This window comes from Vitis riparia, chromosome 3, assembly GCF_004353265.1.
Source record: "Vitis riparia cultivar Riparia Gloire de Montpellier isolate 1030 chromosome 3, EGFV_Vit.rip_1.0, whole genome shotgun sequence".
Classification (NCBI taxonomy): Eukaryota; Viridiplantae; Streptophyta; class Magnoliopsida; order Vitales; family Vitaceae; genus Vitis; species Vitis riparia.
The window spans coordinates 8,761,430-8,780,197 of NC_048433.1; the positions used below are offsets into that span (position 1 = coordinate 8,761,430).

The 18,768-nt window shown below is 32.0% G+C and overlaps 1 pseudogene; it reads right to left on the reverse strand.

Annotated features, from left to right (window-relative positions):
• Window positions 1–2,155: 2,155 nt before the first annotated feature.
• On the reverse strand, window positions 2,156–5,806 carry LOC117910925 (annotated as a pseudogene).
• Window positions 5,807–18,768: the final 12,962 nt, after the last annotated feature.

Sequence of the window (18,768 nt, forward strand, 5' to 3'; positions counted from 1 at the left end):
GCTTTTTCCAGGGGATCCATCATATAGATATATAAATATATAGAATATACAGAGCCTTGCTCTGTTTTTCCTTCTCTTTCATTTTCATTTTCTTGCTAGCCAAACATTCTCTGAGATGTTTTCTCAGAGGATGAGTGGCTAGGCTTTTTGTTTCTTAGGTGAAGGGAAGCTAGGTGAAAAGTCCAGATGAAAAGGTGGAAAACTCTCGTGCATTAAATACAGGTAGTTGGAGTTCATAAATGGCTTTTAAATCTAAAGTTTTGCTTTAAATCCCTTTGAATCACTTTGAATGGCCAATACATGGTAAGCTTCAGGTCTCTGTGGATGCTTATTGCTAGATCCATATCAGTCCATTAGTTATCATGTACGAGCCATTGGAAAGTGGTTCAAGGTGAAGACCCATAGTGTCTAAAGCCATTAATGGAACTTGACTACCACTTCTATTGACTTTTTATGGATTAAATCTTCATTGTTAAACCTGTACCGGTTCGGGAAATAACTATAGGTTAAATCCCCAATGCGAGGAGAAAAATCCGGAATTTCTCACTTTACAGTTGGCACCTGATCCTAGTAACCTGAAATCCTAAGAAACGCCTTTCTTTCTAATTTCTTTCTAATTAATTTTAGTTACTTGATGTTAGGTTAGCTTAATACCATCCGTTTTCATTCAAACTTATGTCTTCTTTTAAAGCTAACCTTGAAATGAAAAGGCACCAATTCGTTTTTGAACTAATATCAGTTGTGAAGTGAAAACCCATCCCAGAGTTCGACCCTAGAGCTGCTATACTATAGTAGTTTTGCTACGCCAGTATGAGGTCATAGGATTTATAAATGTTTTTTTATTAAAATACCCGACTGGGCATGAATCATGAACCCTAGTCATTGTACATGGGCACTATACTAATCAGCTAACTGGCACATGACACTTACTATTTTGAAGACTATTAGGAATCATGACTAGTGATGGACTGACAATATAAAAACTGTTTCTACCCCAATTGTGATATTGAGCCAGTCCAATGTCAGGAGGGCCAGGCAGGATAAATGTCATGCTTAACCTACCCCTTACTCTCTAATACAAGCAATAGACATGTAACCTCTCAGGTGAGCAACCAAATGGAAACTTATACCTCCCAGCTACCACTGAAAGCACACCTTTAGAGTCAAGTCATTGCACTAGCTAGAGTAGGGTTACGAGAACTTGCTGCAACAACTATTTTATTTGCATCTAACATCATCAATGCAGTACCAGGAGGAGTTGCAGACTCCCAAGCATATTCAGAAGCAGCATAATTGGCATTTTAAAACATACAAATTTCTTAAGAATTATTATTATATTTAATTTTCTTAAGATGGTGCCTCAAAGAGAAATTTTCCAATAATGGGTCAAAAATAAACTATCATCCTCCTCATCAATCATAACAAGTTAAAAGAGTTAGAAACAATGGATAAGTATAACCTTTTGAGCTTAAATCCTATTTTCATTGCTAAGAATTCACCAGGACAAGTGAGAAAAAAAAAATTGGAATACACACCTACGCGACCCAAACCACCTTCCTATGAAGTCTCAGTAGCCGAATCACATTAATAATGCTCCTATAATTCTTCCCAATATTATAACAGTGCACTCAAATATGAAGTTTCTGACCAAGAAACACAACAGGTATTTCTAGTGACCCTCCATTTTAGTTGGTGAAGAAAAGCCATTAAGATTTGAGTTTCAAATTCCATTTTGTCTTCCTTCCAAAGAATTAAAAAACAATGAGAAACTCAACTCAGGTAACCAATTAGTTTAATTAGAATTGATTGATTCCAGATGTTTTTTCTTTTCCCACATGAAAGCCATTTTTCCTATTTTACTTGGATTTTCTAGGTATCCAAACAAGCTCAAATGTAACTTGTAAAAACTACTCATACCTTTAATTTTCTGGATGAAAGAAGCAAAGAAGTCCAAATTAAATGAAAGATTAAAAGCTTGATTCCAATCAACATCCCTGATGGGCAATACAAGTTCAAAGTCAAACCAAATTTGATAAGAATCAAACACTTAAAATGAGTTTAATTAAACCAATTGCCCCAACTCAGTTCACTCTTCAATTATTCAAAACCCAGAATCAACAATTTTTTTCTCTTTTTCAGAAACCAAACAGAGAACTCACGAATCCTTAACGCAGAAATTGGAGCGCTTCTGAAACTCTGCACTCAGCATTGTAGTCATATTGGAAATCTGACCATAACCAAGTTGTGTGAACAATGGAAGAAGCTCGGGATTATCAAACTCGTTGTAGTCATCCACGTTATGGCACTGTACGAACTGCACCGAACCCATTAATAGTACAACGAGAACCACCAATGTGGGAGCAGGGGAAGGGCAATAAGCGCCAACTTTCGCTCTTCTCATATCGAAACCCGATTGAAGCGTCGACAAAAAAGAAGTGTTGAAGCTCAGAAATAGTGTGTTTGGTTGGGAAGAAACCGTGGGAAAGTGGAGGAGAGGAAATGGGAGCTCATTTGGATTTATTTTCCTGGGCTTTCTAAGGAACCAAACACGGGGAAAGAGACTGATAGGCGATGATGGAGGAGGGAGGAGATTATTATCAGGGAAAGTTGTGTTTTTTGAAACTAGGTTTGAAATTTGGAATTTCCTGAGATGGGGTTAGGGGAAAATGATCAGAAGCGAAAGAGATTCTCTACTTTTGGTTCTCGGGTCGAGTTTCTTATTGTTTTAGCTTTGAAAATTAGTTCAAGTTGAAAATTGTTCTGTTGACATGGGGAGGTTTTGCTGATGACATGGAGAGATTTAGGGGCAATATGGGAAGATGAAAAATAAACAGTAGATAGTGCACGTTTTGGATATTGCTTTACATATTAATAGTTGGATCTCACATTTTGTATATTTGGATCATCAAAATCATATAATTTCCACATCAATAGCCCAAAACCTAACTTTCCCATAATAATATGCTTCATAATGATGAATGTTTGAGAAAAGGGGGAAGGAAAAGAAATATTAATAATAACTGGTCGGGAAAACTTGAGGAAAAATTACATATTGAAAAAAACTAGAAGAAAAGAGAAGTGAATAATAATATATGTATATATATATATATATATATATATATATATATATATATATATATATATATATATATATAATTAATAAATTCTTTTGATATATAATCATATTTAAAGATTTTCACTCATTTTCTTTTTTTATATAAAAATTGAATAATTTAAATATATATACAAATTTAATTAATTTTAATTAAATTTGATTTTCTTTTTTTATTTTTTATATCCTCCTTTAAAGTTTCACTCATTTTCTTTTTTTTATATAAAGATTAAATAATTTAAATATATATACAAATTTAATTAAGTTTAATTAAATTTGATTTTCTTTTTTTATTTTTTATATCCACCTTTAAAGTTTCTCGCATTTTATTTTTTATATAAAAGTTAAATAATTTGAAAATATATAAGTTTTTAATTAATTTTAATAATATCTAGTTTTTCCTTTTATTTATTTTTATAATAGATTAAATATGAGAAAAATTATATTTACAAAAAGTATTCTAAATTGCTATTTATTTATAAGAAAATGTCTTTTACAATTTTTATTTAGAAAAAATGATTTTTAATATTTGTAAAAAAATGTTTACAAATTCAATTTTATTAAGAAAAGTTTCAATTAAATATGATTTTTTATATTTTTATTAAGAAATGAAATCAATTTTTATTAAAAGCAATGGTTCTAGTTTACTTAGAAAAAAGTTTTAATTTATATTTACAAAGGAATTATTTCCGATTACTATATAATGACTATTATTAATATTAACTGAAAAAAGAATTGATCGGCCAGAACACCATATATATGAAATCGGAGTTTACTATGATCCAAGGACAAATAATTTGAATCTCATAAACGGCAATGAAATTAGACAAATTCAAATGAAATAACAAACCCTGAATCATTGGGCTATTTCCGACCGAATTAGCGTGTGTGCAATAGGGATGCGGATTGAGACAAGGTTGAAGAAGATTCTGAGACCTTTGATGAGTCCGTGGTGCCATTAGAGGAGTTGGAAAACTGGGTGTGGTTTCTCTCAGAAAGGCTAGTGCTATAGGATGTCTGCAGCGCCGGAGGAGCGTAATACATTGGCACAGGCATTTTTATAGGAAGAAGAGGCAATAAAGCTTCAGAATTATGGACACTCATTGCTTCCCTCATTGAAGGACGAGCATTGCAATCCGGGTGAGCACACCAAATACCAACAATCATCAATCGTTCCATTTGTTGATCATCATAATCTGAAGACAGTCTTGGAGCAGCTGCTTCAACTCCACCAATCTGATTTGATTTTCTTCGGCCTTTGTTTCCACGGCTCTTCTTCCACAGCAAATTTCCAATGCAATACACGTCAGATTCCTTACTAGCCTTGCCTGTCATGAAACATTCAGGAGCCAATGTAGGCCATGGTCCCTGCTAAAACAGTGGTTTGTGACCCTTTACCATGATCAACAAGCCTGGCTAGCCCAAAATCTCCAAGCTTAGCATTAAAATCTGAGTCCAGCATCACATTACTGGACTTGATGTCCCTGTGTACCACACACTGCTCCCATTCTTCATGTAGGTACAGAAGCGAAGAGGCCAAGCCTAGAGCAATTCTATACCTCATAGCCCATGTTAACAAGGTTTTTTTCTTCAAAAAGACAGGTGCTCAAGCTTCCATTTGGCAACAACTCGTAACCCAATAGGAGATCTCCTTTTTTATGGCACCAGCCCACGAGCTGCACCAAGTTCCGGTGCCTCAATCGACAGAAGATCTTCACTTCAGATGCGTGCTCCTTCATCCCCTGTTGGGAGTTCCTTGTTACTCTCTTAACTGCAACATAAGAGCTCAGTTATCGCAAGAAACCTCTATAGACCCCACCAAACCCTCCCTCTCCAAGCTTCTCTCCGTCTGAAAAGTTAGTGGTCGCAAGAGCCAATTCATTAAAGGAAAACTTCCTCGGTCCAGTACCCTTCTCAAAATCTTCGTCCATGGCCAGGTCACTGTCACCACCGTCTTCTTGATCTCCCCCAGTATGTCTCTTCTTCCACATGTAAAACCAAACCAATCCCAACCCACCCACCACAACAAATGCACAAACACTCGATCCCACCACAAGTCCTGTCTTCTTTCCCTCTCCTGATTCCACAGAATTGGGAAGTTGCAAAGTTGAACTAAAACTCCACGAGTAGATGCTGTTTATCTGGAAAAAAAAGTCCTGTCGAGCCTGAGAAGCCAATAGTAACGAAATCTGGTAGGTAATCCCTCGGATCAACGTTGTAATAGAGGCTTTGCGAAGTTGTGCAATTGTCTGTGAAGTCAGTAATTAGGACAACACTCAGATTGTGTGAACTAGAAGTATAACTGATGGAAACATGATTTAGCTTTCCTTCCTTGATATTGCTGGACCAGTTCACAGTTTTAACAGATGTCATGGACTTAATATCAATACCAACATGATTACCTGCCGGATCCCCTTTTTCTGGGTTATTATGTGTATCAAACTCCACTGCAACAAAACTAATTGCAGTTGAGTTTGTCACGTTATCCTTCGCGAGACCAAGGCCTTCTCCCGACCCATCTGAAGGCAATTGGGTACCATTAAGGAAGAACGTAAGTCCATCGGCATAAGTATAGTTGTTTTGTGAGTTAATGACAAAGGAGAAATTGGTAGTGAAATCAGTTAGATTTCTGGTGGTCGGATGCCAGAGATACAACTGCTCGATAAACATGGCTCGACCCCAACTACCATCCATTGCTTGGTCCTTCTCGCTTCTGGTGAGTTGGATGCGCCCGTCCGAAGAACATCGAGCGTGTCGTGTAAAGAATATTTCATGACTATTTACATCAAAGGTGGTGAAGTTGAAGGACAATGAAGTCGCATAAGGGAATATTAGGAAGAAGGAAATGGAAATCATGAAGAGATGAAAGGAGAGAAGTTTGTGAGATCCCATATGGCAATCCTGTTGCAGGTAATGTTTTCAGAATCGGACCGGTCATTGAACAAAAAAAGTTACCGATTCACGGTTCATTGGTCAGACCGACAGTCAAACCTCGAACTGATGACGTCATAAATATATAATTTATAAATTATTAAAATTGAAAATAATTATAAAAATAAAAATAATAATTTATATATTATTTAAAAATTAAAATTTTATTTAAAAAATAGAAAATTAGTTTTAAATTAAAATTTTAAATTAAAATCATAATTTTAATTTAAAATTTAAAATTTTAATATTTATTTTACCATTAAATCATATTTATTTCTTGGTCTTCGTTTGAATAACTATTTGAAGAAGCTAGGAACAAGTCAAAAAAAAAAAAAAATACTTGAATCAAGAAGTGGTGCGATAAGAAATGTGAATTTGGGCGTTGGTTCATTATTAATAATTTATTATACAAAGTTCACAGAGATGGTACTGTGTGTTTTTCTATCTTTCTTTTTGGGCACAACGAACAAACACAAGGATTATTATTATTATAAACCACCCACCTCCGCAACCCCCCCTCCTTCTCCCCCTCTCTCTCTCTCTCTCTCTCTTATGAACATTACTGGCAAATAACGCAAATCATAGAGGCATCTGCCAAAAACAAGCAGAAAAATTCTTGCTTTTCTTTTACTTGTGTTTAGGTTGCTCTGAACTGGGCTTTCATTCATTGAGGGTTTGCGGCGTCGAGAGGGGGTTTTGTAGGGCGGGGGGCACCTCCCCAACCCCCCCATCCCCCCTCTCTCTCTCTCTTATGAACATTATTGGCAAATAACGCAAATCATAGAGGCATCTGCCAAAAACAAGTAGAAAAATTCTTGCTTTTCTTTTACTTGTGTTTAGGTCGCTCTGAACTGGGCTTTCATTCATTGAGGGTTTGCGGCACCGGGAGGGGGTTTTGTAGGGCGGGGGGGCGATGGTTGTAGCGATGGGGAAGAAGAGGGGGGATGGTTGTAGCGGTGTAACGCCCAGGGGGGAAACTGCTTGTGGGAGCTAGCGTCGGTGTTGTGGCGCGTTGGGGGCCTGTAGCTTCTTCACCTTCGGTGTAGATCACTGTAAAAAATTAAATAATAATAATAATAATTGAACCGTCCGGTTTGAATGGAACCGGCCGGTTCACCGGTCGGACCTCCAGTTCCACCAATTTGATTCCGGTTTAACATATTTCCGGTCCAATTGACTAGACCGGACCGGAACCGTGATCAACCGGCTGTCGAATCGGTCAGACCGACCGATCTAGTCCAGTTTTTAAAACCATGGTTGCAGGCATCCATGGTTGAGTACGGAGTCCTGCCCATTGTCTTCTAATTAAATATACGCTTGTAGTTGTTGTAGTTTTCCAAATCCTTACTCAGTCCTCGTTTGCCAAATGATTGTCAAATCGTCGGCAAAGACGACAAAGTCATATTTTAAAATGTCGCGTCAAAAATTAGTTTGATCACGTCAGTTCACTGGTTAGACTGCGGCTCATTTCATTCAGAATAATCAGTAATATTTTACATACCGATAGATGCTTTAAAAATAAAAGGCTTATGAGAACTGGCCAGGAAAACTTGAGGAAAAATTAGATAGAAGAAAAAATGTGAATAACAATAAAAATAAAGATTTAAAATTAATGAAATCTTTTGATATCTACGTTTAAAGTTTTTTCACTCATTTTCTTTTTCTATATATAGATTAAATAATTTAAAAATATATTTTTAATTAATTTTAGTTAAATTTAATTTTTTAATAATTTTTTTATATCCTCATTTTAAGTTTTTAATTTAATCATTTTCTTTTTGATATAAATATTAGATAATTTTCTTCACAATGTGAATTGATACATCGCCACTCAAAGACAACACTTTGAACTCTATGGAAAAAAAAAATATTTTATTTTAAAAACTAGTCGAGTTTTTGCATTTGCCACTTATTTTATTTATTCTTGAATGGGAAAATAAATTAATAAGAAAGAATTAGTGTGACTCCTCATTCGAGAAAACATGTTTTATGAGATAAAAGCGGATTCAAAGTCAGATTAACTATCGAGAAGGAACGAGAATAATAGCTATAGCATTCCCTTAACCTTGTAAACCTATAATCTCTAATATACAAGTAGAGTGAACTTGGATATTTAATTAATTAATTAATGAATACGGAAGAAATGACCAAACGAAAAGAAAAATATATGCAATGATATAATAACAACATATCACAAAATATATAAAATAATGAACAAGAGAAATGTACAAATTAGTTTATTAAACTAATTAAAAATTTGATTTTTATAATTTTATTTAAGAAAAAGTATTCCAAATCGATTTTATTTACAAGAAAATATCTTTTACAATTTTTATTTAGAAAAATAATTTTTACAATTTTATTTTAAAAGTTTTATTTGGTTTGTAAAAAAACTTTCAAAATTCAGTTTTATTAAGAAACTTTTCAATTAAAAATGATTTTTATATTTTTTTTTATTAAGTAATGAAATCGATTTTTATTGAAATCAACGGTTCCAATTTACTTAAAACAAAAAGGTTTAATTTCTATTTACAAAAAATGATTCCAATTTATTATTGTTAGAAAAAAGTTCTTAGATTTATTATTAAGGAAAATGAATTCAGTTTTATTATTAAGAATAGCGGTTTTAGTTTTATTATTTTTCTTAAGAAATATGATTTCATTTTTATTTTTTTAGAAAAATGATTTAGGTTTTATTTTTAAGAAAAAATGGTTTCAATTTTAGGAAAAAAAAATTGATTTTGTTAAAAATGGTTTAAGTTTATATATACATTTATATCATTATGAAAAGCCCAAATAATAATGGAAATCAATCACAAAGCCTATGTAGAGTTGAACTATTGAAGGCCACAAAGTCAAATAGCCTATAAACAAACTCCAATATTAAGCCTAACTCAAACAACATAATTCAAAACCCAATTAAAATGAAGTCATGCCCCTAAGCCAAATGAATAATTGAAATCCAATTCTAATGAAGCCTAGAATCCGCATCAATGATAAAAACCAGGCCACAATATGCAAATAAGTCTTAAGGCCATATAAGAAAACATGCACTGTAAGGAAACTTACCTATGTCTCTTGACAATGTCATGGAGAGGAAACCATGGATGGAGAGGAAAGGCAGGTGCCAACGAGAGTGGTGATGGCAATGTTTTGGATGTCAGTGGTGACTGACGGTGGTAATGGAGTGGCGCAACAGTGTGTGGACGATGACGAATCCAGACAATAGTAGCCTGACGAATGGGTGATTGTGGAGTTGTGTGGAAGTAGTGGTAATGGAAGTGTGGGTCTTAGTGATGGTAGTCACATGGAGGAGGGGACAGTGGCGACAATAATAGTGATAATAGTGATGTCATCGACGGCGACAATAATAGTGATAAAGGTAGTCGTGAATGCTGTTGGAGATGGAGGAAGAAGATAGAAAAAAAAAAGAAAAGGAAAAGAGAAAAAGAGTGTGATTATGAGAGGGCTGTCGAGGAGATGAGGAAGAGGAGGAGAGAATAAAAAAGAAAAAAGAAAAAGAAGAAGGAAGAAGAAGAGAAGAGAGAGGGGAGGAGGGTGGTAGCTATATGTGGAGTCCCTCTTGACAGCAGGGTTCAAAGTATCGGCCGAGTCTGGGACGACTTGGCCGAGTCGTATCAGCCCAACACCTATAGCAATAAGACCGATACCAGATAAAGTATAATGCATGAACTCGATTGGGAATCGGTTAGACTTGACTGACTCGTCTGAGTTTCCAAGTTAACTCAGTTGACTCGTTAGTTTACAAAGAATTTTCAAAATTTTCATAAGATTAAAAATAAAATAGAATAAAATAAATCAGAAATTGCCCTTTCAAAAGGGTACACCTATTCTAAAATTTTAAACCATCAATGAGAAGATCAAAGAAGACGAAGAAGAAAAAATCCAAACCGTGACTTGTTTGGAAATAAGCAGAGAAACCACTGAAGGATGAGGGCATGATTTAGGATTTACTTACCTGATTTTCCTCAAAATTGAGCATTATGGGAGGGTGGAGATTTGGTGTCGGCAGTGGTGACTCGTCAAGTGGACTGAATCTTTCACCGGCGACGTCGACAAGACAATCCCCTCACAGTCAGATTGCTTCCTTTCCCATGTTAGGTCTTGCACGGTTGCAAATTTGCTATTGCAAGTGGTGTCGTCTGTTGTGGATCTTGATAGCATGGTGGCGTGCGAGGGTGGGAGATTGGGAGCTTTGTTGTGGGTCTTGACAGCAATGGTGGCGAGGGTGAGAGATTGGGAGCTCAAATTAGTAAAGTAAAAAACTGCATTTTATATGGATTTACATGGAGAATTGAGTCCCAATTTACATGGAAAATATCTTTCATATAAACATTTTAATATGATTTAATAATAACATATTAGGAGAATTGAGTACCCGATTTGTTGAAGTAAAATGATATGAAAGGTATATATGAGGTTTAATGATAAATTAAAGCGTTTATATGGCAGAGTGAGAATTAAATCCTCAATTTTTAATATTAGCATAAATAACTTTGAGCTAAATGTGAAAAAAAAAAAATTGTTTTATTAAAATTTTCAACTTATTTAATTATATCTATTTTATTTTTTAATTTATATAATATTTTTATAATTTTTTGAAAATTTTAATTATTTTATTATACGTATCACTCGATACCGAACTGAGACACCGATACCGATATGTCTCGTGACCCTTCGAATCAATCACCGATACCGCGACTTTGAACCATGCTTGATAGTAGGTACTAAAGAGAAAGAAGTTAGATGATGAGAGTTGTGGAAGCTAATATGGAAGCTTGCCACGGGATAGTGTGGTGATTAATGGCTGCAATGGAGTTAAAGGTTGCATTGGCATCTCTAAAAGCGAATGTCTATCGCCGGCATCATGGTGGGAGTAGGTGTGGTGTCAGCCATTTGGGCCTTACCAAACTCAAAAGAGAGATGAGCAGAAAAAAGGGAGAATTGTGCTGAAGAGAATCCACTTGTCGATAATTGGCCAACGTCCATTTTAAGTTCTATAATCGATAGAAAGGATATAAACTATAAAGAGAACAAATTAAATAACCTTCCAGAGTTGTCATATCACTTGATACATAAAATAGAGAGTGATTGCAGGGAGAATTTTATGATCCCTGTGGTGTACAGATTTTTCACCCTTGGATTTATATATTTAATTGTGATATTTGATTTAGGGTGTACAAAGACTTGTTGGAGGCTTTTTTTCCATCAACAACTAAATAAAATTGTATTTATATTAAATTTTGGAGGATAGCAATTTAGTAATGGGAGATTAAGCAATGATATTTTATATTATTAAAATATATAATGTACAATAAATAAAAATAATGTATTATTTAATTTCATCTTCTCTTTTATTTTATATCAATATTATTAAAAATATAGAATAATAATTTTTAGTTTTTTTATCAATCATTTAATAAAAAATTAATTCTTATGAGCTAAGAAAGCTGAGTTTATTTTGAATTCTAATTTTATTATATTAGATAACTAAAAATTAAAAAAAATAATTTCAATATAACTCAATTAAAAAATTATTTTGATTTAGTGTAATTCTCATACATAAATTAAAATAAATTTTTTTATTTAAAATATTTATTTATTACATGAAATAACTAAGGATAAAAAATTTAATTTTAAAAAGATAAATTTCACTATAAAATTATTTGATAACAAAAATCTTTATTTTATAAAATGGATAAATATGAAATAAAAGTTATAAAATTATTAAAATAAATTTATTAAATGTGAATTTTATAATTTTTGATTTTATTGTATCAAGGATTTAACAATAAAGGGATTTAATTCAAAAGAAGTCTTTTGATTTTTTTTTTAAATTAAATTTTATTACAAAATTCATTCGATAATAAAAATATTTGTTTTATAAAAGAAGTTTAAAATTGAATAAAAAAAATTATAAATAATTTATTATCTTACTTTATCTTCATTTTTCTTGTTTATTTATTTATTTATATATCAAACTAGTTGTAACATTGTTTACACACTTGCACACATATCAAATTAATTTTCATCATATTTACTTGAAGTGGGTTTGGATGAAATACAAAAAATATAAGTGAAAAAAAAAAAAAAATAGTTCAATATATGGAGCCTTATACATATCTTGTGCACTTAGTTCAAATTCCTTGTACATTATGAGCAAATGTAAAAAAAATGAAATTAACATGTGTGCACATAAGTCACAAAATATTTTTAATGGTTTTCGTGGTTGTTTTCATTTTCCTTATCTTTTTTTCTCATACCAAACCACTTGTTTACACATATTAACAAACATTTCATATAGTACTTATTTATATTTTCATCAATATACAAGACATTTGTATTAACTATACAAGACATTTGAACTAATTGTATAAGGGTTGTACAAGGTTGCCAAGGGTGTGTGAATGGAATTTGCACCACTATACAAAAATGTTACACTAATTATACAAGGTAAATGTACTAATTGTACAAAAGGCGTACAAGATTGTACTTTATGCAGAATTTCAATCGATTCTATACCATTTTTTTTCTTATCTATCAAAGGATTGCACACTCTCATGCTACACATTCCTTTATTACACACCCATTTTATGCATTTTATTTAACTTACACATGAAAATTCGAATACTTACACGACTAATGATGTTTGGGAGAAAAAAATTTGTTTTTAAGTCTTCCACTTTCTTCTAAGCTAAACCATTGGAAACATAGTTCACACATCTATGTGGACACATTGTCTATGCATTATCAATTTATCTCCTTTCTGAACCAACTAAATGGAAATATGATTAGCCCACCCATATGTACACATTCACTACTAGGTATATGGAATTTATGCAAGTGTACAAGGTATTTATACTAAGTGTATAAGGTATATGTATTAATTGTACAAGGGTGTACAAGGTCGTCTTCCTTGAAGGAATTCAACTTAATTTCAAAAACTCGCTAACCATTTCCCTTTATCAAGGATAGAGGACATTCTTCACACACATTGTTTGATGACACACTCATCCCATGCATTTTTTTTTTTACCTTATACATGTTCATTCAATTTCCTACCCCACCAATGATGAATAGGAACATAGATTGGGTTCAATTTTTTCTTTTTTCCTTGAGCCATGACAATGGAAACATGGTTAACCCACCCATATGCACACTTTGTATTTTATGTCTATGGAATTTGTGTAAACGTGTAAGGTATTCACACAATGTACAATGTAAATGTACTAACTGTACAATGGTGTATAAAGCTACCTTCCTTGAATGAAGGAATTCAACTGATTTTCAAAAACTCACTCGACCATTTCCCTTTGCCAAGGATGGGGGACATTCCTCACACACATTGTTTGATGACACACTCATCTTATGTATTTTATTGACCTCGTATATGATCATTCGATCAACTACCTTCCTTGAATGAAGGAGTTCAACCGATTTTCAAAAACTCGCTCGACCATTTCCCTTTGCCAAGGATGAGGGACATTCCTTACACATAGTACTTGATGACACACTCATCCTATGCATTTTATTGACCTTGTATATGATCATTCAATATTCAACTACCCAACTAATGATGAATAGGAGCAAAAAATTTGGATTCAATTTTTTCCTCATATTTTTGAACCAAACCCTGAATCTTTGATGGAGAGTAAGACACAATAATATACAAACTCCTAAATCAAGATCAATGAAACAAAATTGTCAACTTAAAGTAAGTAGCTTAATACACTAATAATAAATACGAAGAAAAACATTAAACTCAAAATAATGTTAATTTCAGAAGAAGATACATAGAAATCAAACACATTTTTTTTTCAAAAGCATACTTAAAAAATAAAAAAAATAGAAACTCAAAAATTATATCAAAATAAACATTTGAAAAAGTAATAAAAGTATAAAGACCTTTTCAAAGAAGTAAAGAAATATTAATTGAAAGGAAAAAAATAAAAAGAAAATAAAATTAGGCAAGAATTTTTTTATCTTTCTTTGAATATGATTTTTCATGGAAAGACTCTCGAAAAAAATTTAAAATATGATAAGGATATTATTTTAAAATTTTTAAAGAAATACTATGATAAGTATGTAAATTAAAATAATTTAAGACTCCAAAATTTACCATAAGAATAAAAAAGGTACAAAAATTAAACAAAATTTTCATCAAAGCAAATCGTAAAATGGAAAACCAGAAAGAAAGAGAAAATTTGAAATTAAAAGTGTAATACAAAAAATAGCCTACTTGAATGGCTTTGATGGTGGTAAATAACCTTTCTAATTCTCCCACTCTATGACTTAAAGAAATATCGTAAGTACATTGGTAAGATAAAATAAATAACAAAAGAAAAAATATATTACAAATGGTGGGTTGGTTAGTCAAGCATAATTTCTCCGAGACTTCCTTTGATTTGAAATGACAAATTGTAAAAATAAAAAAAAAGTTAAAATAATTTTTTTTTATCAAAATAGTAAATAAAATATTATGACATGAATAATAGAAAAGATTGGTGTAATATTATTATATGGATGAAATTAACCTTTGTAATGGATCATAATACTATTTATGTATTTTAATTGAAAAACATGCACGGGAAATGGATCTTTAAGTGCCATAATCAACTGTATAACTTTTTATTAGTCGTTGTGATATTTTAATGTTGCAAATGATGGGAATAGCTTATTTATTTATTTATTTTCCATGGTAAGTGTTATGGAAAAACAACAATAGGTAACAAGAAAAATAAGAACACACACAAATTTACATGGAAAACCTTAGACGGGAAAAATCACGAGTAAAGGAGAAGAATAATCCAATATGTTAAAAAATTGATACAAAAGAAGAGAGTATCAAGCGACTACTATATAAATACCTGAAAACCTATACACCATCCCATATATATATATGGGAGAGAAAAAATAAATAAAGCACGAAAATACATCATCTTTTCTTCACCATATATATCGCATCGCGAACTTTTCAAGTTGGACCAAAAAGGAAATCAAGTCACCAAGCTCTAACAATCTCCGCCTTGACAAAAATTCCAATGTAAGGAATGAAAAAAAAAAAAAAAAAACTTCAATCGTCAACAAAAATTCTTCACCTCTTCCATAAACCTTAAAGGACAATTTAACAACAAATACTAGCCAAATCCAAGCAATGCTCAAACTTGGCTACAAGGAGTATCTTTGTCATCATATCAGTAGGATTATCATGGGTGATAACTTTAGCCACAACAATATCACCATGAGCAATGATATCATGCGCAAAATGATACCGCACATCAATGTGCTTTGTCATCTGATGAAACATTTGGTTTTTTGTGAGGAAAATATCACTTTGACTATCATAAAAAGTTGTGGTAATCTAGAAGTTGTCACTAAGTTCACCAAATAGTCATTTTAACCAAATAGCTTCCTTACAAGCCTATGTAATAGCCATGTACTCAGTCTCAGTAGTAGACAAAGCAACTGTAGTCTACAAAGCTGTTTTCCAACTAATAGCACAACCACCAACAATAAAAACATACCTTGTAAGAGATATTCTTTTATCAAGATCACTAGCAAAATCAGAATCAAAATACCCAACAACTCCATCTCTAGTTCTCCCAAAATGCAAACAATCATTAGTAGTGCCACGTAAGAATCTGAAAATCCACTAAACTGTTTTTCGATGTTCTTTACTAGGATTTGCCATGTATCTATTGACTGCACTGGCTTCATATGATAAATCTGGACATAAACAAACCATAGCATACATGAGAGACCCCATTGCACTAGAATATGGAACTCATGACCAAGGAGGAAAATATCGGTAATCACGGATATATCGGTACTTCGATTTTACGGATATATCGGATATATCGGAGATATATCAGCGGATATTCTGGAAAAAAATATCGATAGACTCAAAATTGTTAAAAACTCATGAAAATATAAGGAAAACCTCATAATAATATAATTAAAAGTATAATAGACATTTTAAAGTTGTTTTATTGAAAAAATTGATATACATATGATATAATTTACGATATTAGATGTAATTATATTTTGTCGATCTATAAGAAATGTTAATTTTGTAATTGTTCTCATTATAAAGTTACATAAAATACTTCATTTTATTAAATATCAATAATTTGTATACATTACATTGCAATGTCCCTTTAGTACCAAAATGAGGATCGATGTAGTTCAATGGGATTGATAGATGAAGGAACCCCGTCTTGCTGTTGGAGACAATATTGGTTAAAAATTCTAACATGTCATGCATATATATATATACATTGATTATTAAATTACATCAAATATTATTCAATAATAATATTGTGATATTTGATTATAATATGTTTAATTTTAAAATATATTTAATATTAAAATTATGATATATTTAATTTAATTGTATTAAATGATAATAAATGTATAATTTTTTAATATTTAATTAATAATATATTAATGATATTAAAAACTTATTGCTAATTAATTAAATGAAAAAATTTTATTTACTTATAAAATAATTATAATTAATTCGTAATTTAAAGGATTGTTTTAATATTTTGTGTATATGAACACTTTTAATATATATATGTATGGTGCCACATTATAAACAAACTGCAACGTTGGCTGGATGGTCGCTGGGTGTCTTCCCCATCCTTTTGGTCGGCGGTTCAAGTCCTGTGAGAAGCAAAATGGAGGGATTTTGGGCATCAGCAGCTGGTTTGACTCGGTCAACGCGGAGCGTTGACCCGCGTTGACCGCCGATATTTCTGTGGCAAATGTCGTGTCGACATGTACCGATACACCGAAGATATCGGCGAAATATCCCGATATTTTATTCACTGCTCATGACATATAATCAACATCATCATCAAATTGTGGAGATAAAGTAGATTGAATATCCCGATATTTTATTCACTGCTCATGACATATAATCAACATCATCATCAAATTGTGGAGATAAAGTAGATTGACTACTAACAGTTTTGTCATTCTGCATATTGAACTTGTGAATAACTTTCTTAATGTACCCTTTCTAGCTTAGGCATAATTTATTTTCCTTTCTATCTCTTAGAATCTCCATTCCAAGTATATTTTTTTGTCATTCCTAAGTTTTTCATCTCAAACTCCTTATTGAGTTGGACTTTTACCTTTCTTATCTCTTCCTTATCCTCGGCTACTATTAAAATATCATCAACATATAAGAGTAGATATACAAATGACCCATCATCACTCTTCTTAAAGTAGACACAACTGTTATAATTGCTTCTTTTAAAATCACGAGTGGTCATAAATGAGTCAAACATGTTATACCATTGTCTAGGTGACTGTTTTAGGCCATAGAGAGATTTTTTCAACAAATACATTGTCTTCCTTTCTTGAAACTATAAAACCGTCAGGTTGTTGCATGTAGATGTCCTCAAGTTCTCCATGTAAGAATGTTGTCTTCACATCCAACTACTCATGCTCAAAATCATGCATGGTCACAATAAAATAAATATGGCGAGTTGTTTATGGAAGACCCAACCCTCTATGGTTCCATAACTTAGACATAACAGGATTGAAAATTTTTGATTTTTAAAATTTGTCCTAGTTTGGATCTTGTTTATGGTTTAACCTAGGATGGGGGGAAAGGGGTGTGGGCACTGAATAGATAGTTCTTTCCTTTTAGCCCTTTTTTAAAAAATAAAATAAAATGAAGTAAAAATAAAATTCCCTTTAAGAATTAAAGATGAGTGTAGAAGAAGACAAGGATTTATATGGAAAACCACCAATAAAGTCTCTATATGAGTATAATAACAATGGGTTAGAGATCGTAGAGTATAAATCCACTATCAAAAGATCAATACATAGATTTACTTGACAAAAGTTATCCCTATGACTTACTCCCAAGTACCTACACTAGTCTTTACATCTATGATGTAGCACCCCACATGCACCTGGTGGACTACCTCAACACCTAATGGGATATGAATGTCTCATGAACTCAAGGAATGAGAATCACCAAGAATTGAGAGTCTAGGTACACAACAAAGGCTAATGATCTTCTTTCACCAAAATTTGCATCACAAAAAACCTTAATGGAATTATATTTATACATAAGGAGGAAAACCCTAGTAAATGTAATACTAAATTTCTAAAAAATAGTTTTTAAAATATGGAAATAATAAAAATAAATTATGAATGGGCATTTGGAGAAAACTACTTCGAGAGCATTGAGAAGTGCTTAAGCGCTCATGTAGAGTTTAAAAACCAATTTTAAAACACTTTTAGCTGAATTCAAAATCTAACATCAACTTCATGTCATAATTTACCCCGTTAGCCTTTCTTGGACCTCTTTATACTTGTGTCATCCTAATTGATGACCCAAGAACTTTGAATCTTTGATAGAGTAAGACATAATAATATAAAAACTCCTAAATCAAGACGAATCGAACAAAATTATCAACTTAAACTAACTTAATGCACTAACAACGAATATGAATAAAACCATTAAACTCAAAATAATATTAATTTAAGAATAAAATACACAGAAATCAAACATATTTTTGTTCAAACGCATACTTTAAAAATAAAAAAAATAGAAACTCAAAAATTATATCAAAATAAACATTCTAAAATTTTCTAAGGAAAAAAAAAGTAATAAAAATATAAAGACATTTTCAAAAAAAGTAAAGAAAAAAAGTAAAAAAAAAAAAAAACAAAATTAGGCAAGA